General features: G+C 50.5%; 2 long non-coding RNA genes across 2 annotated transcripts in view; both read right to left on the reverse strand.

Moving 5' to 3' along the window:
* LOC127462725 (uncharacterized) overlaps positions 1-21863 on the reverse strand; it is a 66318-nt gene that overhangs the window by 10243 nt on the left and 34212 nt on the right. The gene's annotated exons all lie outside the window — the stretch shown is intronic.
* Positions 1824-8034, reverse strand: LOC127462724 (uncharacterized). Its single transcript, XR_007900536.1, has 3 exons — positions 7590-8034; positions 2305-2454; positions 1824-1915 (listed from the first exon to the last, which is right to left on the reverse strand). It is a non-coding gene; the product is annotated as an uncharacterized LOC127462724 (long non-coding RNA).

Raw genomic sequence — 21863 nt, forward strand, 5'->3', positions numbered from 1 at the left:
AATCTGCACATTTGCAGCAGGTTGAGGGGCACTCAGAGGCACATTCAAAAATTTCATTCTCTTTCCCATCTCTGTCACCTCCGTAGGACATAAATGACCACCAAAGCAGGGTGTGATCTATTACCATGTGCACTGGAAAACCCAGGTCATCTCCTCAGGGCATTCATCACAGACCTGCCATCCGCTCTTGGCACTCATAATAGAACCACAACTTCCAGCACTGGCTTCTCACCCGGCACACAGAGATTCTTTTGCCTTCCTTGGAGAGACCGGAAGAACTAGACAGCGTGTATCTGTTTGCATTGCACAGACAAGTCTTGAGCACACACCTGCTGTTGGTGTGGGGAGATGACCCTGAGCAAGAACAATTGCCATCAACCTCCTGGGAGACCGTGAAGTTATGTGGGACAAAGAGTGTCTCGGTGTCACATTGCATTTACGGTTCTAAATCCCGGCAAAGCCCATGCGTGCAGCTCTGGGATGTGCTTCTCTTGGACAGAGCTCCGCGTTTCCATCTCTCAGGCGGTGGGGCATCTCAGATAGTGGCAGAGCAGGTGGCACCCCTCAAGGGCTTAGGTGCATCCAGGCTCCTGGCGTGGCAGCAGGAACCCCAGGAAATACTGCCCCTGTTGCCATGAACTGTCTGTGTCTGTGTGCAAGCGAAGGACTCGTGTGCCTGAAAACCCTCCTGTGACCGAGCAGTGAGCCCCCGCCAGAGCACCACTGACTCTTGGCCAACTGGCCATCCACCAGGACCCCAGAGGCCATTTTCCAGCGCTGCTATGCAGAATATCATTCCCAGTCTGTCCGGACATTCGGGGTTGCCCCATCACAGGGACAGAATCTGGCACTTCCCCTTGTTGAACTTCCTCTGGTTGAGGATTGCCCAAACCTCTGATTTGAGGTCTCTCTGCGGGGCCTCCGTCTTCCATGAGGCCCTGGAGTGTTACAATGGCCCCTTGATTGCTTGGGAATGTGCAGTGTTCTGTGTTCCATGTGTCACATGAGGCCCCATATTGTCACAATGGCACTGAAATGAGAGAGGATCTCCATCCTTAATGGCTTCATAAATCCGAAGTTTTTCTTAGATAAAAATCCTAATCAACAAAGGGGTTTGCTTTCTTGGCATGGTAGCAGTCTTTTCTTTTCTTTTAAGACTACAATTAGTTGTAGGAGAGAGAATGTAGATGATACATGGAAACTAATAGAGAGTGTATCATATGCCCATCTTCAAGAAATTAGCTTACAGGCCTCAGAAAACTTGTTTAATTGTTTAATTGTTCTGTTAAGAAGAAAGTCTTACATTGTTTAAGCAAATGGGAAGTTCTAAGATACGTCTTAGCTGGTCCTAAAGCATTTAGTTTAGGGGTTAGGGGTCGGATAGATCAATCAGAGATGCTACGAGGCCTGCTAAGGGAGAAGACCACTCTGTGAAAATGACTGCCCCTCCCAGAAGAAATGGACGCTAGATGGCAGTCTTGCTCCACGAATAAAATCCAAGAGGCTATTTGACCCTAAAATCAGAAGAGAATTTTGGACTGCTTGTGAAGGGGAGGGTCTTTCAAGTATCACTGTATTTATACTCCGAAATTTATACTGATTCTTTGATTCATGCATGGCAGAGTACCCCCATGAATCCCCAGCTGGCATATTAAAGAAATGTTTGATCCAATGGTTTCTGGTCATGGGGTTTAATTCTTTTGTTTTATCCCTTTGATTCCATGAAGTTCCAAAGATATCCCACGGTTTGTTTAATTCCATGAGGTCCCGCACATCCCAATGATGTCCCTTAAGTCCCTGGTTTCTGTAGTTTCCCAGGGAACATTTGCTTCTATGATGCACGGCAGTGCCACGACGGCCACTTGATTCCGTGAGTTCCCCCAGTCTCCCAGCAGTCCTTTGGTTCCATGAGACCCTGCAATGTTGCAGTGGGTTGACCTTACCTGGATGCCAGGTGCCCACCAAGCTGCTCTATTGCTGCCCTTCCCAGCCAGACAGAAGAGACAGAATAAGATGGAAAATTATTTCTACTTTGAGATCAGGCACTTTACTAAAGCAAAAGCCAAAGTTTGTGCATGCATAAGTGAAGAGGAAAATAAAAAGATTTTCTCTCTACTTCCTGTCAGCAGCGATACCTGGCCACTTCACGGGAAGCAGGGCTTCACCACACAGAGAAGCCGCTCAGAAGGCATGTATTGTAAAAAAATGGATTTTCCCCCTTTCCTGTTCCTTTCCTGAGCTCTTGTCGCTGAGCTGACGCCATATATTCTGCAATGTCCCTTTGGTCCATTTGGCTCAACTGACCTGTCTGTATCGCCTCCCATGATCTTGCCCCCGATTCAGGGGACGAAGCCGACAATGCAGATGCTGCACCAGCCCTGCTCAGCAGTTGCCAAAGCACTGGTGTGATTAACCCCTTTGTAGCTCCCAATGCAAAGCACAGCACTGTGACGCCTGCAGTGAGAAAATGAACTCCAGCTCAGACAGACCCAACACATGTGGGATTCTGAAATGTCTCAGGGTTCCTTTGGTTCCACGATGCCCCTCTCAGACCTGGCAGTAGAAAAATAAATCAAAAAATTGAGAAGAAATCATCTTAAAGTCATGCTAAGCCTGTCTTCTACAGTCCAGAATCTACATATGTGTGACTGCAGATACTTGGGATGAGGGTAGATGCTCAGAGGAATTCATGGGTTTGATCTAGGAAACCTGTCCCAAAGTTTTCACTGCCTTTTCCTCCTTGGACATTTCCTGATGCCCAGAGGAAGCTCATGGCCAACAGCAGCTCCATCCCCCACTTCCTCCTCCTGGCTGCAGCTCTTGCACTTCTGCTTCTTCCTGGGCATCTCCCTGGCTGCCCTCCTGGGCAACGGCCTCATCCTCAGCGCCGTAGCCTGCCACCACCACCTGCACACCCCCCAGGGACTTCTTCCTGCTCCACCTCTCCCTTACACACCTGGGCTGCATCTGCACCACTCTCCCCAAAGCCATGACCAATTCCCTCTGGAACACCAGGGGCATGTCCTACTCAGGATGAGCTGCACAGGTGTTTTTTGCTTTTCTTCTTGATCACAGCGGAGCTTGCCCTTCTCACCATCATGTCCTATGACCGCTACGTGGCCATCTGCAAAGCCCTGCACTACAGGACCCTCCTGGGCAGCAGAGCTTGTGCCCACGTGGCAGCAGCTGCCTGGGCCACTGGGAAGCGGGTCTGGCCCTGGGGCTGCAGGAGCTGCCGCCTGAGCTGATGATCTCCTGAGCAGTCCAGACATGCAGTCACTGTCCCTGTCCTCTATTGCCTCCCTTTCTTGCTGCAGGACCAGAAACGACTGTGCTGCTCTGCTGGGCTGGGGCGGGGCAGGGAGATGGGGGGACCAGGGAGGGGCTGGTCTGGCCAGTTCCAGTGACTAGAAAACCCCAATGTTCATCTGAAGTGTAGGAGTGGGCAGGGTGGGAGCATTACAGGGCTGAGGTGGCTCCAGGCTCTGGGAGTGGTAGCAGGAGCCCAGGGAGACACTGCCCCTGCTGCAATGAACTGCCTGGGTGTGTGCCAGGGAAGGACTCGTGTCTCTGAACACCCCCGTGTGTGCATCAGTCTAGCTCAGGGTTGGACACCTCTCAGAGCCCTGACACATTTCTCTGTGTGACTCCAGGAAAACCCCCGCTGTGCCAGGGAGTTACCAGATCCTTTGCTGTCACCCTCCTGGTGTCCTGTGTAATGATGAAACTAGAAAAGGTGATCATCATACCCTGGTAATTTTCTAAGAGGAGAAATGTCACTGTTGGAAAGAAGTGTCACTGCTGGAAAGAAGTGTCACTGAAGAGGGGAGAAGAGGGAACATCATTGTTTCCTTCAGTCTGTCCCACAGCAGGTTCCCCTGGAGCGCCAGGGACACCTGTGGGGAACCCAGAGGGGCAGAGAAAGGGCTGCCTTTGGTTCTTGCTGTGCTGCTCAGCTGGGCCAGGCTCCTGGCACACAGGGAAATCCTGGCAAGTGGGCAGCACTGCAGAGAGACAGCTCTGCCCAGGAGCAGCTCCTCTGCACAGCCCAGCAGGGCCGAGGGCACTGCCTGTAGGCACGAGAGAAGAGAAGAAAGGCAAAGGGAGGTTAAAGGCAGCAGAAAGATGGGAGGTGTTCAGCTGAGACACAACTTGGGGACACAACTTCACACTCCTCTGCAGAGTGAGTCTACAGGTGCAGGGCAATGTCGCTTGTGTTCCTGGAGGAATCTCCTAAAGCTACCACATCCCACAGCCTTGCACATCTGTCAGGACTCTCCCAGTTTCTCTGTTGCGCCGGAGGAGGATGTTCTCCAGGGCAGGCCTTCCCTGCAGCACCGTCAGAGGGACAGCGCAGGTGGGCTCCTTCTCCCAGGGATGGCTGCGGGGTGGGAAGGTGGGGGTGCAGCCAGGGATGCCCGGGGCTGTCCTGCAGAGCAGGGTCCCTGTGCTCCGGGGTTCTTTGTGCCAGGGCACGGACTTTGCTGCCTGCTGGGGTCAGGTCTCATCCTGCCTGGGTAGTTGCCCACCCCTCTGCAGGGAGAAGCTGTTGGTGGGTGGTGAGAACCCCAGCAGGAGCCAGGCAGGTTCTTCCTGCCGTTGGATGAGGTGTGTGTGGTCAGGGCTGTGGGAGGTCAGGGCTGCTCCCAGATCCAGATCACACCAGCACATTTCCAGGAGCGCTGTCAAATGGGAAGGGCAAAGCACAATTATTAGGAAGGAAAGGAGCTTTTCTGAGTCAGTGTTTTCAGTTTCCTACTCCTGAGGAATCTGGGGGTTGAGAAATGGAAAAGGAGCTCCCATGTTGGACAAGTCACTGAGACTCCTGAGCTGTAACTTGGAATGCACAAGTGCTTCTGTAAGCAACTTCCTAAAGTGCTTTCAGCCTCTGCTCTGCTTTTGACAGAAGCAGCATCACTTCTGCTGGACCCATCTGTTTTTTCTTTATCTGCCCTTTTCCACCTGCAAAAAGAAAAGTTGCCCAGTCAGTGCGCTGCAAACAGGCAGGTTTCTCTCAGGTCACAGTGAGTGCACAGACATTCGGATGGAGTGGTGACAGGGAAGTCATGAATGGATTTCTGATGTTGAGTCTACTGTTTTGAAATCAGAAAATGTGGTGTTGAAGTCATCGTTAGCCTTTGAGAGGGAAACAGGAGAAAAATCAGATAAATTTGTTGCTAAAAATGAGCTGCTTCAAACTGAGGTTGACCACCTTCAAAGTCTTGTTAAAATTTGGATGATTATGAAACAGTCAACTCACGGATTACCCCCATCAATACTAGACAATGCCCGCAGTATAAAGGCATAAAGCCCTACCAGCCCCTCCAGGAACCCTCAAATCCCATCCCGGTCCCACAGGACACTCCCAACTTCCCCTTAAACCCTCCGAGGCCCCCAGACTGCCTCCCAGACCCACAAAAACCCACAAGATGCCCCCAAACCCCTCCCAGTTACCTCCAGCCCTCCCAGGGCCTTTCAAACCCTCTCCTAGTTGCCCCCTTCCCCTTGAGTATGCCCCCAAACTCTCTCCCAGTTCCTTCCCACATCCCCGACGATTCCCCAAAACCCCTCACAGCTGCCCCAATCTCCCCAACCTCCCTCCCAAACCCCCAAACTCCCCCAAACACCTTCCCACTTACCCCCACGACCTCCAACCCCTTCTCAGCCTCCCCATTCCTTCCCAAAGCCCCTCCCAGTTGCCGGCCCGTCCCCCAGGCTCGGGTGAGGAGGTGCCCCAGGCCGACGGGCCCGCCCAGGCAGGGGCGGTTCCAGCAGCATGTCAGGAGCCACCCCCTGCCCCGAAAGCTCCCGCCCGCCCTGGAGCCGCCTCAGCTGCCCCTGCAGGGGAGAAATCCAGGCCGGAGCAGAGCAGGGGGCAGGGCCGGGCTGGGACCTCGATGGACGGGGGCACTGGGAGAGCAGGGGAGAGACCGGGATGGGCTGAGGGGGCACTGGGGGAGAGGGGAGACACTGGGATGGGCTGAGGGGGCACTGGGAGGGAGAGGGGAAAGTTTTTTGCCCCTTTCCTGGGCACTTGAACACCCTCTGCACCCCCGTTCCCGGCCGTGCCGGCTGTCCTTCCCCCCCAAGCCATGAACAGGTTTTGGGGCTCCCTCGTGGGTCGCAGCCAATAGAACGGCTCTGCTGGAATGACGTCATTGCCAAATTCTGCTGGGCCCCTGTCCTTGTGCCGGTGAGTCACCCAATAGAACGTCGAAACTTCCGCGGGGGCTGCCGGGAGCGGGGCGGTGATGGCGGGGGAGGGGAGGATCGGGATTGACCCCGATTGGTCCCGATCGATCCCGGCCCCAGGGTCTCCCCCCGCCGCGCTGTTTTTCACGTGCGGCCCCAACGAGGCCATGGTGGTGTGGGGTGAGTTCAGGGGGTCCGGGGGCTCCTGGTGACCCCTCCGAATCTCCCCCAAGACTCTCGGGAACTGCCCAGATCCCCCCAAGAATCCTGGGGACCCTCCGCCTTTCCCCCTCCTCCCCCAAATCTCCTGTGCATCCCCTTAAGCCTTGAAAATCTCCTGGGACCACCTCAGACCCCCAGACTCCCTCCTGGGGACCCCCAAACACTCTTCAGGACTCCGGGGCCCCTCCCGACCCTTGGGCAGGGCCCGGTGCTGCTGCTGGGGCAGGGGGTGAGGCCTTGCCGCCTGCCAGCTGCCTGGGCCCCTGTCCTTGCTGCGCCACATCCCCGAGGCTCCATCCCCGTTCCCCCAGCGCCAGCTCCCTCCTTTCCAGCCCCAACCAAGCCCTTCTCTGTGTCCTCCTGCAGGCCATGGCTTTCACAACATTCCTTTTGGTGCTTGTGCAAAGCATCATCCAGTCCCTGCAGGCGGTCGGGGAGGGGCTGCACAAGACTCAGTGAGCTTGGAGGTCTTTTCCAAGCTGAAGGACTCTTGGATTCTGTGATTGTGTGCTGGATTCAGCTGGGTCCGTGTTAGCAGCATTAGTTTGCTCCCAAAGTTTCCTCGCTGTCAGCTCTTGTGGCCTAAGGCTTGAGCTCCTTTAACTCCTTGTGCTGAGCTACTGATGGGAAACGAGATTCCTGGTGTTCCCTGTAGAACAGTGAGGGAGAAGGTGTAGTCAAGTGGGAAGAGGAGTACTGTTTGTGTGTGGCCTCCTATGTGGCCTTGGCGCCTTTGAGGGGCTTGAAGGAGAAAAGAGCTTTGTTAAAGTGAGAAGTGAAATAGTGTGTTGGCTGTTCTCTCTGCAGGGAGAAGCTGTCGGTGGGGGAGGGGTCACAGAGTGGGGGAGAGGCTGTAAAGTGGGAGAGGGGCCACCGTGTGGGAGAGGGGTCACAGAATGGGGGAAGGGTCTGAGAGTGGGGGAGGGGCCATAAAGTGGATGAGGGGCCATAAAGTGGATGAGGGGCCATAGAGTGGGGGAGGGGCCAGAGAGTGGGGGAGGGGCCATGAAGTGGGAGAGGGGTCACAGAGTGGGGTAGGGGCCACAGAATGGGGAAGGGGCCATAAAGTGTGGGAGCGGCCACGGGGTGGGGGAGGGGTCACAGCCTGGACTCGGGGGGTCAGGGCAGTGACCTCGGGGAGGGGGAGGGGTCAGGGCATGGGGTAGGGGTCTCACCTGATCCCGGGGCTATCGGGGCCATGGCGGGGCCGAACCTGGTGGGGACACCCAAGTTTTTCCCAAATTTCCCCTCATTTTTCCCAGTTTTTCATCCATTTCTCCCAAATTTCCCACTCTTTCCCCAATTTTCCCCCCATTTCCCCCATTTTTCCCAAATTTCCCCATTTTTCTCAATTTTTCCCCATTTGTTTTCCAAATTCCTTCCATTGTTCCCAAATTTCCCCCATTTTTTCCCATTTTCCCCAAATTTCTCCCCATTTTTCCCAACTTTCCCCAATTTTTCATCCAATTTTACCCAAATTCCCCCATTTTTTTCTCAATTCACCCCATTTTTCCCAAATTTCCCCATTTTCCCCAAATTCCGCCATTTTTCCCCAATTTTTCCTAAATTTCCCCTAATTTTTCCCAATTATCCCCCATTTTTCCTGATTTTTCACCCCTTTTCCCCAAATTTCTTACTTTTTTCCCAGTTTTCCCTCCATTTTCCCTCAAAATCCCCCATCTCCCCAAATTTCTGACTTTTTCCCCAAAATTTCCCCCGTTTTTCCACATTTTCCTGGATTTTCCCCCAGTTTTCCTAAATTTCCCCCCATTTTCCCCCATTTTTATCAATTTTCCCCAAATTTCCCACTTTTTTCTCAAATTTTCCCCCATTTTTCCCAATTTTTCATTCGTGTTCACCAAATTTCCCACTTTTTTCCCCAATTTTTCCCCATTTTCCCCCAAATTCCTGGTTTTTTCCCCCCATTTTTTCCCACTGGGGAAATTTGGGAAATTTGGAAAACTGGGGACCCAAAAATCCAAGAAAATGTGGGGAAATGGGGGAAAAATGTGGGGGAAATCTGGAGAAAAATCTGTGAAAATGTGGGAAAAATGGGGGGAAAATCAGGAAAATGGTGAAAAATGTGGGAAAATGTGGGAAAATGGGGAAATTGCAGAAAATTCTGGGAAAAATGTGAGAAAAATCCGGGGAAATGGGGAAAAATGGGGGAAAATGTGGGAAATTCTGGGGAAAATGGGGAAAAATATGGGAAAATATGGAAAAATGAGGAAAAAAAGGGGGAAAATGGGGAAAAATGTGTGAAAATCTGGGAAAATCTGGGAAAAATGGGGGGAAAATCTGGGAAAATGGGGGGAAATGGAGAAAAAATCCGGGAAAATGGGGAAAAAATTGGGAAAAAACTGGGAAAATGGGGAAAAATTGGGAAAAAACCTGGGAAATTCTGGGGAAAATGGGAGAAAATCTGGGAAAAATGTGGAAAAAATGGGGAGGAAGGGGAAAAAATGGGAAAAATCTGGGAAAATAGGAAAAAAATGGGGCGAAAATGGGGAATATTCTGGGAAAATCTGGAAATATGGGGAAAAAAATGTGAGAAAAATGGGGAAAAATCTGGGAAAAATGGGGGAAAATGAGGAAAAATCTGGGAAAATGTGGAAAAAATGTGGGAAAAATCATGGAAACTGGGGGGAAATTGGGAAAAAATCCAGGGAAATGTGGGAAAAAAACCTGGGAAATCTGGGAAAATGGGGAAAATAATTGGGAAAAAATCTGGGAAAAAATGGGCAAAATGAGGAAAAATCTGGGGAAATAGGGAGAAAATCTGGGAAAATGGGGGAAAAAATTTGGGAAAATGTGGGAAAATGGGGAAAAATCCGAGAAAATGGGGGCAAAATGGGGAAAAATCTGGGGAAAATGGGGAAAAATCAAGGGAAAATGTGAAAAAATTGGGAAAAACTGTGGGAAAATGGGGGAAATGAGGAGAAATCTGTAAAAATGGGGGAAAATGAGGAAAAATGTGTGAAAATGGGAAAAAATTTGAAAAAAATCTGGAAAAATGGGGAAAATCGGGAAAAATCATGAAAAAATGGGGGGAAATGTGGGAAAATGTGGGAAAACCTGGAAGAAAATCTGGAGAAAAATCTGAGAAAATGTGGGAAAAATGGGAAAAAATGTGGGAAAAATCTGGGAAAATGTGGGAGATTCTGGGAAAAGTGGAGGAAAAATCTGGGAAAAATCCGGGAAAATGGGGAAAAAATAGGGAAAAATCTGGGAAAATGTGGGAGAAATCTGGGAAAATGGCGACAAACTGGGGGGGAAATGCTGGAAATTCTGGGGAAAATGGGGGGAAATGGAGAAAAATGGGAAAAAATCCCAGAAAATGGGGAAAAATGGGGAAAGATTTAAAAAAATGGGAAAAAATCTTGGGAAAATCTGGGAAAAATGAGGAAAAATCTGAGAAGATGTGGAAAACATGGGAGAAAATCCAGGAAATGGGGAAAAATGGGGAAAGATCAAAAAAATTTTGGAAAAATGGGGAAAATATGGGAAATTCTGGGAAAAATCCAGGAAAATGGGGGAAGAAATCTGGGCAAATCTGGGAAAATGTGAGAAAAAATGGGGGAAAATGTGGAAAAAATGGGAAAAAAAATCTGGGAAAATCTGGAGAAAAATGTGTGAAAATCTGGGAAAATGTGGGAAAAATGTGGAAAAAATGGGGAAAAATCTGGGAAAATGGGGGAAAATGGGAAAAATCTGGGAAAATGGGGGGGAAATGGGGAAAAATTCAGGAAAATGTGGAAAAATGGGGGAAAAATCTGGGAAAAATGGGGAAAATGGGGGAAATGTGGAAAAATGGGGGAAAATGTGGAAAAACTGGGTTAAACTGGGAGGAACTGGGAGAAACTGGGCCAGAGGGAAAGGGATGTTGCCATGGAAATGTGAGCCCGCCACCCTCCCCCACCCGGCCCAGGGCCCACGGGGGGGGGGGGAACTGGGTTAAACTGGGACATACTGGGAGCACTGGGGGGGACACTGGGAGTTACTGGGAGCTACTGGAAGCTACTGGGGGGGTCACTGGGGTTACTGGGATGGACACTGGAGTTACTGGGAGCTACTGGGGGGGTCACTGGGGTTACTGGGATGGACACTGGGGTTACTGGGAGCTACTGGGGGGGTCTCTGGGGTTACTGGGAGTTACTGGGAGCTACTGGGGGGCTTACTGGGAGTTACTGGGAGCTACTGGGGTGGACACTGGGGTTACTGGGAGTTACTGGGATGGACACTAGGATTACTGGGAGTTACTGGGAGCTACTGGGATAGACACTGGGGTTACTGGGAGCTACTAGGAGCTACTGGGGGGGTCACTGGGGTTACTGGGGGGGTCGCTGGAGATACCGGAGGCATTACTGGGGTTACTGTGAGCTACTGGGAGCCACTGGGAGCGGCCCATCCCCCTCCCTCCCCAAGGTCACCCCAAGGACACGGAGGGGGGGAGGGGGGGAAGCCCTGCCCCCTCCCAGTCCCTCCCAGTCCCTCCCAGTTCCCTCCCAGTCCCTCCCAGTACCTGAACTTGTCACACTGGGAGCGGCTCCAGGTCCCCCCTCCAGTTTGGGCCCCCGGGGCTATTTTTGGGACCCGGTGATGTCACTGGGGGGGAGGGGCCTCGAGGGGGCGGCCCCTCCCCTCTCCCTTCCCAGTACAGAGCAGTAAGGGACCAGTAAGGGCCCCAGTGGGGGGGGGAGGGGAAGGAGGGAACACTGAGGGTGGGGATGGAGCAGGATGGTCCTTGAGCGTGGGGGAAGGGCAGGAGGTTCCCTGAGGGTGGGGGAAGGGCAGGACCGTCCCTGAGGGCGGGGGAGGGGTAGGCGGGTCCCTGAGGGTGGGGGAAGGGTAGGAAGTTCCCCGAGGGTGGGGGAGGGGCAGGAGAGTCTCTGAGGTTGGGGGAGGGGTCCTGAGGGCCCCTGAAGGTGGGGGAGGGGCAGGGAGGGCTCCTGAGAGTGGGGGAGGGGTAGCTGGTTCACTGGGGGGAGGGGAAGGAAGGGACCCTGAGGGTGGGGGAGGGACAGGAGGGACCCTGAGGGTTGGGGAGGTGCAGGAAGGGGGGGGAGGGGCTTTGGGGGGGCCCTTAAAGGTGGGGGGAGGGGCTGAAAGTGGGTCCATCATTGGGAGGGGACACGCCCACCCAAAACCCAGTAAGTCCCAGTTGAGCTCCCAGTTCAGGGAGGGGGAGAGGATGCAAAAGACACGCCCACTTGCAGAGGCTATGGCCACCTTGGGATGGGACACGCCCACCAGGGAGAGACCACGCCCACCTAAAGAAGGGACACGCCCACCCCCAAACCACTAAGTCCCAGCTGAGTTCTGCCTTAACTGGTCCTTACTGGTCCCACCGCCCCATTCCGCGTTCCAGTGACCCGTACTGGTCCATACTGGTTTATACTGGTCTATCCTGGTTTATACTGGTCTGTACTGGTCTGACCTTGATGGAGATGCTGAAGTGCCCCAACCCCCTTAACTGGTCCTTCCTGGTCCCACCACCCCATTCCGTGTTCCAGTGACCCGTACTGGTTTATATTGGTCTATACTGGTCCATACTGGTTTATACTAATCTATAATGGTCTATACTGGTCTGTACTGGTCTGACGTTGACGGAGATGCTGAAGTGCCCCCAACCCCCTTAACTGGTCCTTACTGGTCCCACCGCCCCATTCCCCGTTCCAGTCACCTGTACTGGTCCATACTGGTTTATACCGGTTTATACTGGCCCATACTGGTCTATACGGGTCTATACTGCTTTATACTGACCTGACCTTGATGGAGATGCTGAAGTGCCCCCAACCCCCTTAACTGGTTCTTACTGGTCCCACCACCCCATTCCCCGTTCCAGGGACCCGTACTGGTTTATACTGGTTTATACTGCTCTACCCTGGTTTATACTGGTCTGTACTGGTCTGACCTTGATGGAGATGCTGAAGTGCCCCCAACCCCCTTAACTGGTCCTTACTGGTCCCACTGCCCCATTCCCCATTCCAATGACCCGTACCGGTCTGTACTGGTTTATACTGGTCTATACCGGTCTATACCAGTCCATACTGGTCTATACTGGTTTATACTGGTCTGTACTGGTCTGACCTTGACGGAGATGATGAAACGCCCCCAACCCCCTTAACTGGTCCTTACTGATCCCACCACCCCATTCCCTGTTTCAGTGACCCGTTCTGGTTTATATCGGTTTATACTGCTCTACCCTGGTTTATACTGGTCTGTACTGGTCTGACCTTGATGGAGATGCTGAAGTGCCCCCAACCCCCTTAACTGGTCCTTACTGGTCCCACCACCCTGCTCGCTGTTCTAGTGACCTGTACTGGTCCATACTGGTCCGTACTGGTTTTTTACTGGTCTATACTGGTCTATACTGGTCTATACTGGTCTACACTGGTCTATACTGGTCTATAATGGTCTGACCTTGATGGAGATGCTGAAGTGCCCCCAAACCCCTTAACTGGTCCTTATCGGTCCCACTGCCCCATTCCCCATTCCAGTGACCCATATTGGTCTATACTGGTCCATACTGGTTTATACTGGTCTATACCGATCTATACTGGTCTATGCTGCTCTGTACTGGTCTGACCTTGATGGAGATGCTGAAGTGCCCCCAACCCCCTTAACTGGTCCTTACTGGTCCCACCACCCTGCTCCCCATTCCATTGACCCATACTGGGTCGTGGTGGCAAGAACCCCAGCAGGAGCCAGGTGGGGTCTTCCTGCCATTGGATGAGTTCTCTGGGAGGTCAGGGCTGCTCACAGATCCAGATCACACCAGCACATTTCCAAGAGCACTGTCAGATGGGAAGGACAAAGCACAATTATTAGGAAGGAATGGAGCTTTTCTCAGTCAGTGTTTCCAGTTTCCTGCTCCTGAGGAATCTGGGGGTTGAGAAATGGAAAAGAAACTCTCATGTTGGATAAGTCACTGAGACTCCTGAGCTGTAACTTGGAATGCACAAGTGCTTCTGGAAGCAACTTCCTAAAGTGCTTTTGGCCTCTGCGCTGCTTTTGACAGAAGCAGCATCACTTCTGCTTGACCCATCTGTTTTTTTCTTTATCTGCCCCTTTCCACCTGCCTGAGGTTTCTCTCAGGTCAAAGTGAGAGCACAGACATTTGGATGGAGTGCTGACAGGGAAGTCATGAATGGATTTCTGATGTTGAATCTACTGTTTTGAAATCAGAAAATGTGGTGCTGAAGTCATCGTTAGCCTTTGAGAGGGAAACAGGAGAAAAATCGGATAAACTTGTTGCTAAAAATGAGCTGCTTCAAACTGAGGTTGACCACCTTCAAAGTCTTGTTGCGCCAGAGTGCAGAAAAAAAACCTGTTGCTAAAAAAACAGGCTCCTGGTTTGGTCAGGCAACTTCATAAACCAGTGTCTTACCCTGGCATTGAGACTTGGGAAACCACAGAGAACCCTGATTCTAAGTCTCAGGAGAGAAAGAAACAAGGAGAATTTGAAGTTCAACTGATGTTTCTAGAGTCTCCCAGCTTTCCTCACATTAATGAAAATAGACTGAGTGATCCCTGTGATAATGAACAAAGGGAAGATTATTCTTTACCTCCCTCAATTTCCTTTGTGCCTGATACTGAATCCACTAAAAAACCTTGGACTCAAAAAGAGAACCCGACCCAGAAAACAACTCAATTCATTCTGATTCAAGTGGTTAAAGAGCAGAAGCATTATGGCGATAAACCTGGACAAATTAAAAGCCTACCAGTGAAATCCTATCAATATATCACATACCTTGGGATTCCACTTTGTTCTCATCAACAGTTAATACAATTTCCAATGGATATGGGGACAAAATGTTGGCAGCAAAATGCCAAAGATGGGATTAAAACCCAGACAAAAAAGAATTAAAATCACTGGAGAAAAAGAAGAAACCAGTCTTCAACCAAGAGCTTCACCCTGTTACTGTTTTGTTGATATTACCTTTTTGCTTTTTATTCTAATAATCATATTGTATGTTAAAATTTGGATGATTATGAAACAGTCAGCTCACTGATTACCCCCATCAATACTAGACGATGCCCGCAGTATACACCCGTCCCAGCCCCTCCAGGAGCCCTCAAATCCCATCCTGGTCCCACAGGACACTCCCAACTTCCCCTCAAACACTCCGAGGCCCCCAGATTGACTCCCAGATCCAGAAAACTCTTGCTGCCTGCCCATGGAGTGCCCAGTGTGGCCCACCAACTGCACCACAAAGCCAAAGCTTCCAGGCTTTCTTTCCTGGGAATTAGGGCTGTTGTTTCCTATTTTCAGCCATGCCTCCCAACTGATAGCCCAACTCCCAAACTGCTAGCATGCCTGTTGATACAGAATTGTTAAAATAAACCTTGCCAGTATATGTTTTCAGACACTGATTATTTAGTGTCGTTTCACTTTAATCCACCCCAAGGGAATTATTAATAAAAACCTGAGTTACCCCCTCTCCCCTTTTCCTGGGGCAGGTTGTAACACCAATCAGCACTAACTCCGCCCAGTAGGCATAGCAAAGGAAGTTTCCTTTTGGTTTAGGGTTTAGTGTTAGGGTTAGGGTTAGGGTTAGGGTTTAGGGTTAGGGTTAGGGTTAGGGTTAGGTTTTGAGTTAGGGTTAGGGTTAGAAAGGGTTAGGGTTAGGGTTAGGAAATTTAGGGTTAGAGTTAGCAAAAGTTAGGGTTAGGGTTAGGTTTAGGGTTAGCAAAAGACAGGGTTACTGTTAGGGTTAGGGTTAGGGGTATGGGTAAGGGTTAGGGTTAGGAAGAATTTGTCTCAGTGCGCGATCTAACAATCGTGGTTTTAGTCCATTCCGGACAAGCAGCGGTGCCCAATAAACCCCTCTCAGGCTATAAGCCCGATTCATTGCCCACCGCTGTCAGAATCTTTTGCTTTTTCTCTTGGGTCTCTGCTTTTGCTGTTGCTGTTCAGTTGCGTCTGGCAGAATACCCACCGCCGTCCAGTATGTACTCTACTTCTATAGAGCACTGTCCCCTAACCCCAACATTAAAAGAGAGACTGCAAGCTATGCGCAAACCCTGTTCCCTAACCCTAACCCTAACCAAGAGACTGCAAGCTATGCGCAAACCTTTTTCCCTAACCCTGACCTTAAAAAAGAGACTGCAAGCTATGCGCAAACCCTGTTACCTAACCCCTAACCTTAAAAAAGAGACTGCAAGCTATACGCAAACCCTTTTCTCTGAACCTAACCATAAAAAAGAGACTGCAAGCTATGCGCCAACCCGATTCCCTGACCCTAATCCTAAAAAAGCAAATGCAAGCCATGTGCAAACCCGGTTCCCTAACCTTAACCTTAAAAAAGAGACTGCAAGCTATGCACAAAACCAGTTCCCTAACCCTAACTTTAAAAAAGAGACTGCAAGCTACTAGGGTTAGGATTAGGGTTAGGGTTAGGGTTAGGGTTGGGGTTAGGGTTTAGGGTTAGGGTTAGGGTTAGGGTAAGGGTTAGGAGTTAGGTTTGGGATTAGGGTAAGGGTTAGTCAGAATCTGTCTCAATGTGCGATCTAACCATCGTGGGTTTACCCCATTCCAGGAACGCAGTGGTGCCCAGTAAACCCCTCCCGGGCTATAAGCCCAATTCAGTGCCCACCGCTGTCAGAATCTTTTGCTTTTTCTCTTGGGTCTCTGCTTTTGCTGTTGCTGTTCTGTTGCGTGTCTGGCAGAATACCCACTGCCATCCGGTATGTACTCTGCTTCTATAGAGCACTGGCCCCGCCCACTGGTTGGAGTCAAGAGGTGGAGTCCGTGTTGATTGTTCTGCGTCACTGGCTCCGCCTCCTGGGCGGAGTCAGTGCTGATTGGTGTTACAACCCGCCCCAGGAAAAGGGGAGAGGGGGTGACTCAGGTTTTTATTAATAATTCCCTTGGGGTGGATTAAAGTGAAACGACACTAAATAATCGGTGTCTGAAAACATATACTGGCAAGGTTTATTTTAACAATTCTGTATCAACAGGCATGCTAGCAGTTTGGGTGCTGTCATACCACAATGTGACACAGAGATAACCTTTGGGGGGGGAAAGAAAATGCATAGGGGAGAGAAAGGCAGGAGAAGAGCAAGGGAGAGTAAGAGAAAGAAAAGCTGAGAGTGGACAGATGTATATAGTCACCACCCGTGGGGTCCAGCGATGCTTCCATGTCTGTCAGTTGAAGTGGTGGCCTTGATCTGCCGGGGGTGAAGGAGGGAAGTCCCCATACTCCAAGAAGTTATGAGTTATAGCCATGATTAGTGTCACAGACCATGCCTCGAGCCTCCAACATCTCGAGGGTTGCAGTCTCTCTTCTAAGGTTAGGGAACAGGCTTTGGGCATAGCTTGCAGTTACTGTGTGGACCAATTGTCAGAGACTGAAATGGTTAATGATTTATGCATTCTAGGAGACTTTTCAGGCTTTTGACTTGCATGATACTTCTGATGAGCAGTCGGGCCCCTCCCTCCCTCCAGTGCTGAGGGTGTGAAGCCCTGCAAAGGCAAGAGCTGAGCTTACAGGTTTTTGACTGTTGATATATCTGATGAGGAATCAGGCCCCTCCCTCCCTCTGCTATGAGATGTTGGGGTTAGGGTTAGGGTTAAGGTTAGCAAGGGTTAGGGTTTAGGTTTTAGGGTTTACGGTTTGCGTTCCTGGAATGGGGTAAACGCACGATAGTTATATCGCGCATTGAGACAGATTCTGACTAACCCTAACCCTAACCCCAACCCTAACCCCTAACCCTTACCCTAACCCTAACCTTAACCCTAACCCGAACCCTAACCCTAACCCGAACCCTAACCCTAACCCTAACCCTAACCCTAACCCTAACCCTAGTAGCTTGCAGTCTCTTTTTTAAAGTTAGGGTTAGGGAACTGGTTTTGTGCATAGCTTGCAGTCTCTTTTTTAAGGTTAAGGTTAGGGAACAGGGTTTGCACATAGCTTGCATTCACTTTTTTAGGATTAGGGTCAGGGAATCGGGTTTGCGCATAGCAACACTAACCCTAAAAAAGAGACTGCAAGCTATGCGCAAACCCCGTTCCCTAACCCTAAAAAAACCCCTAACCCTAACCCTAACCCTAACTCTAACCCTAACCCTAAACCCTAACCCCAACCCTAACCCTAACCCTAACCCTAACCCTGATTCTGAGGAGAGACAGAAACCAGGAAACTTTGAAGTTCAACTGATGTTTCTACAGTCTCTCAGCTTTCCTCACATTAATGAAAATTGGCTCATTGAGGATAATGAGGATGCAGCTTCTGCTATGGGGAATTCTAAGCATTCTGGGGTCGGTAAGACAACCTGGTAAGTAACACTTGAGTGAATGGGGGGTTGTCTTGGGGGCTTGTTTCCCTTCTCTTTTCTGTCTCTCGGTTTCTCATTTTGTTTGCTACTTTCTTTGGAATAAATGTTGTTTTGTTCAGCTTTCAACTGTGTACTGGTTTCAGTTTTGGCAATCTCCCTGCTGCCACGGTCCGGGGGGATGGGAAATAGGACTGAGCACTGCAATAACGGTTCTTGGCACAGTTGAGGGTTCGTGCAGCAATGCCACTTTATTCAGGGACAACAGGGGTTTAAATAAGGGGTTTAAAGTCTGAGGGGAGGATTCTGAACTGGGGAGGAGCATGGGACTGACAACTCAGGGAAAAGTGTGATAGGAAGACAGGGAAAAGGTGGGTGGAACTTCGGAGTTCCTCTTTACCTCTTTACTCCTGACGGGGTACTGCGATCCCCCTACACCGCTGACTCTGATGTCAGTGGTCTGGGCTGGCCAGCTGTACGACCAGTCCTTGGAGGCAATTATGGTGACATCCGCCCCCATGTCGAGTAACCCTTCCACCTTGACTTTCTGAGGGTGCCTAGGTTGAGAAAAGTAGATGAGACATGTTAGAAGAGGGCGAGAGGTCTTCACCGAGGTTGTCCAGTGGACTTCCCTCAGTGATCCCTCCCTCCGCTCCTCATCTGGGGACACCACGCAGAGCAGCTCGTTGGTGGAGACCATCTTCGCCACGGGGAAGCGGTCCTCCAACTGCACGGGAGGGAGATGCACAGTTAGGCATATAGCTATATTTGTGTTTGTTAGTCCCGTCAGGAGAGTAGGCACTACAATTATTCCCTTAGCCACTGCTGAAAAGTGCGATATCATGAGGTAAGTCTTATCTGGATCGACCGGGGCAGATGGTCTAACCCTGACCTGCTCATAGGAGCTTAGGTGAGTAGACGGGTGAGTAACGGAAAGGATTATCCAATTTAGGGGAACACACTGGTTTTTAACTGAGATAGGGTCTGCTGAATTTAAAGGATCACACTGAACGGGAATGAGGTCTGTCGGAGGCTCTTGGGTAATGGGGTAGCTGGGCGCGGTGTTGGGCGCAGGATGGAGCGGAGAGCAGGGGTTATTTGTGTCGTCGCGCCCCCCTGGGCGCTCTGCTCCCCGTTTCCCTGATGTTCACAGGAGCAAGGGCGAAGATCAGGCAAAGATTGGAAGGTTACCCTTTTCCTCAGCTCTGGGGACCTCCTGGGGGGAAGGGGCTCACCATTGATATTGGTCATTGACCTACAACTAGAAGACCAATGGCGGCCCTTCCCACACCTCCCACATAGGGTCTTAGGCAAATTTGGTTCGGGGACTAACTTAGGACAATGTTTTTTGAAGTGTCCCTTTTCACCACAATTGAAACATGATTGGGGACCCATGAAAGTGGCAGCCAATAGATGCGCTTTATGGGAATTGGAACCTATATTTTTACAAGCGTCTATCATTTCGAGTAGGGAGGGATCCTTTAACATCTTCAAAGCTTTCTGACAGTCCTCATTTGCCTTTTTGATAACCAATTTATTGAATAAAATTTCCTGGTTCTCTTTTTGGTGGACCTGCCTGCTGATTGCCTCTTTTAGCCTGGTTATGAATTCTACAAAAGGTTCTTTTGGGCCTTGGTTAATAAGTGTGAAAGAAGACGTCCGCACATAGGCATCTGTCACCCTTTTCGCGGCCTCTAATGCCAATTCTTTAGTCGCTTCTAAAAATTTGGGGTCAATTCGAGCTTGATCCCCCCTACTCGAATAGTTCCCCTCCCCATAGAGCATGTCTATTGCCTGCTGAATTGGGATTCCCCTTCTTTCCATTTTGTCATTGACATATGCAGTGATTAATTTTTTCCATTCTGCCTCAAATACTGAGGACTGTACTGTTGTAAAGAGTCCTCCTATCACTGCTCTTATGTTGTAACGTATCAGCTTATAGGCCAGGAAGAAGGATTCTAGCAACTCGATGGTGAAGGGTACCCCCAACCCATACTCGACGATGACCTTTTTCATATCTTTTAGCATGTCGTTACGAGGGAAGAATGAGACGCTCAATATGAGAATCAGCAAGCTTCGTTTATTGATCATTGCTAACAGCTTAATATATGCTTTATAATTAGTTCATACATATTGCAAAAGCTAAGCTCATTATTGGTTCTGCTTAAATGTTGATCTCACCTCTTACTCATTTCTTTGTTGACACAGGTGGTACTCAGTTGCTTTTTGTTTTGCTAATCACAATGTCCTGTTTACCAGCTAGCTAACAGGGTACAAGGGCACTGTAACCTCGCTATCTAAGATGTTCCCACTGCCTAGGCAAGCCGTGTTCTATAACCAATTCCCTACAGCCACTCTGGGGCCCTTCCTTCCTCTACATAGATGGGAAATGCTTTTAGGAATTCAGTGTCTTTAGCGCTAGCAGCCTCCTCCCTGAAGGCTCTCCAGATATCTGGTAGCTTAAGCTGCCATTCAGGGGAGTGCTGCATTAAGTCTATGTCCGGTTCAGGGTGGTGGCAGGCGGGGTAGGCCTCGGTGGTGTGAGGCCTATGGGCGCAGCCATCTTGCCGGAAGGAGGTCCTGACCTTCGCCTTGACCCTGTCCTTTGCCACCCTTCCGCCCCTTGAAGGTGATGTATCCGGGGAAGAGGTGGGGCTGGAGGAAGTGGGTGTGCTCGTGGGCATGCTGGGGGAGGGATCTCTGATGCAATCAGGTGGAGGCGGAGGCAGCCTGGAAGGTGGTGCTAAGGGAACCCGCCTCCTCCTTTCCTGCGCTGATTTTTCCCACGGTGTCCCTTCCCGCCTTTTCTCCGCGTGGTCCCTGGGTCCCTCCTCCTCGACGCCATTTTGAATTCGGCGCGATGGTTTCTTCCCCCTCCCGCCATCTTGTGTGTCTGTCTGCTCAGTGTCCGTCTCTGTCTGCTCAGTGTCCCTCTCTGTCCGCTCAGTGTCTGTCTTGGGGAGGCTGATATTCTTGTTCATCATCTGGTGCTGTAGCACCATCAGAACTAACCTCCATGTGATGAGTGCCTCTTTAGCTATACGGTCCCCCTTATCGCTGTCCTGCCAGAGGCTGTAGCCTATGGCTTGCCACTGCTCTACGCTGGTGTCCTCGGCAAGCTGGTGACCCTTGTGGTCGAGCCATCTGGCGAGTGATTTTGCCAATTTTTTATCTAAGGGGTGACCGTGTTCTATTACAAAGTCTTTTAGGCACCTGTATACAAATTTTTGGGAGGTTGAGAGTGTGAGTCCCATGTTGATGTTAGTCGGGTCTCAACAACAGTCTCTTGATGGAAAGTCCTCCCTTTGGTGTTCTGCCGGGCTGTGGGTGTTAGGGTAGGGTGAGGAATGTCCTCAGCAGTTCACCTGTCTGGTGCGTCGACCCGTGCAGCTACCGCTGAGCCCACAGTTGTCCGTTCTGCTGAGGAGGACCGGCGGGGACGATCGCCTCTCCTGGCGTCGCCTGAACCCAGGTGAGGACACAGGAGTTCTCTCAATATGAGAGTCCTCAACTGTGCCCCATATTGGGCGCCACTTGCCATGGTCCGGGGGGATGGGAAATGGGACCGAGCACTGCAATAACGGTTCTTGGTACAGTCGAGGGTTTGTGCAGCAATGCCACTTTATTCAGGGACAACAGGGTTTTAAATAAGGTAACTCTGAGGGGAGGATTCTGAACTGGGGAGGAGCATGGAACTGACAACTCAGGGAAAAGTGTGATAGGGAGACAGGGAAAAGGCGGGTGGAACTTCGGAGTCTCCAGGAGAAAGGGCCAATGGGAGCTCTCTTTGCACTGCAGCGAACTGTAGCCAATCAGTGGCAGAGGAGCGGGAAAGCAGGGGAGGACAGGGTGACAAACAACTTTGGGCAGGAAAATCTGAGGGAGAAAGGGGAACAATATGGAGGTATAACAAACTTCATAAAAATTCAACAGTAAACTGGGGTACATAAAACTCCATGACAATACAGCAATAAACTGGGGTAAAACTGGGGAACAACTGTCAGTCCGGTGGATAAATTGTCCAGTGTATAAAAGTCCATCTAGTTCCCATAGATGCTTCTCCATGCCACATATCTTTCCCAATTGGTTTTTTCTTCCACCACACCCTGCTACATGCAAACATAACAAACGACAGCATCAGCAGATGTCTTTCCATTCCTCTTTCCCTTCCC

This window comes from Manacus candei, unplaced genomic scaffold (assembly GCF_025592945.1).
Source record: "Manacus candei isolate 608988 ecotype Guabito, Panama unplaced genomic scaffold, ASM2559294v1 h1tg000137l, whole genome shotgun sequence".
In the NCBI taxonomy this organism is placed as follows: domain Eukaryota; kingdom Metazoa; phylum Chordata; class Aves; order Passeriformes; family Pipridae; genus Manacus; species Manacus candei.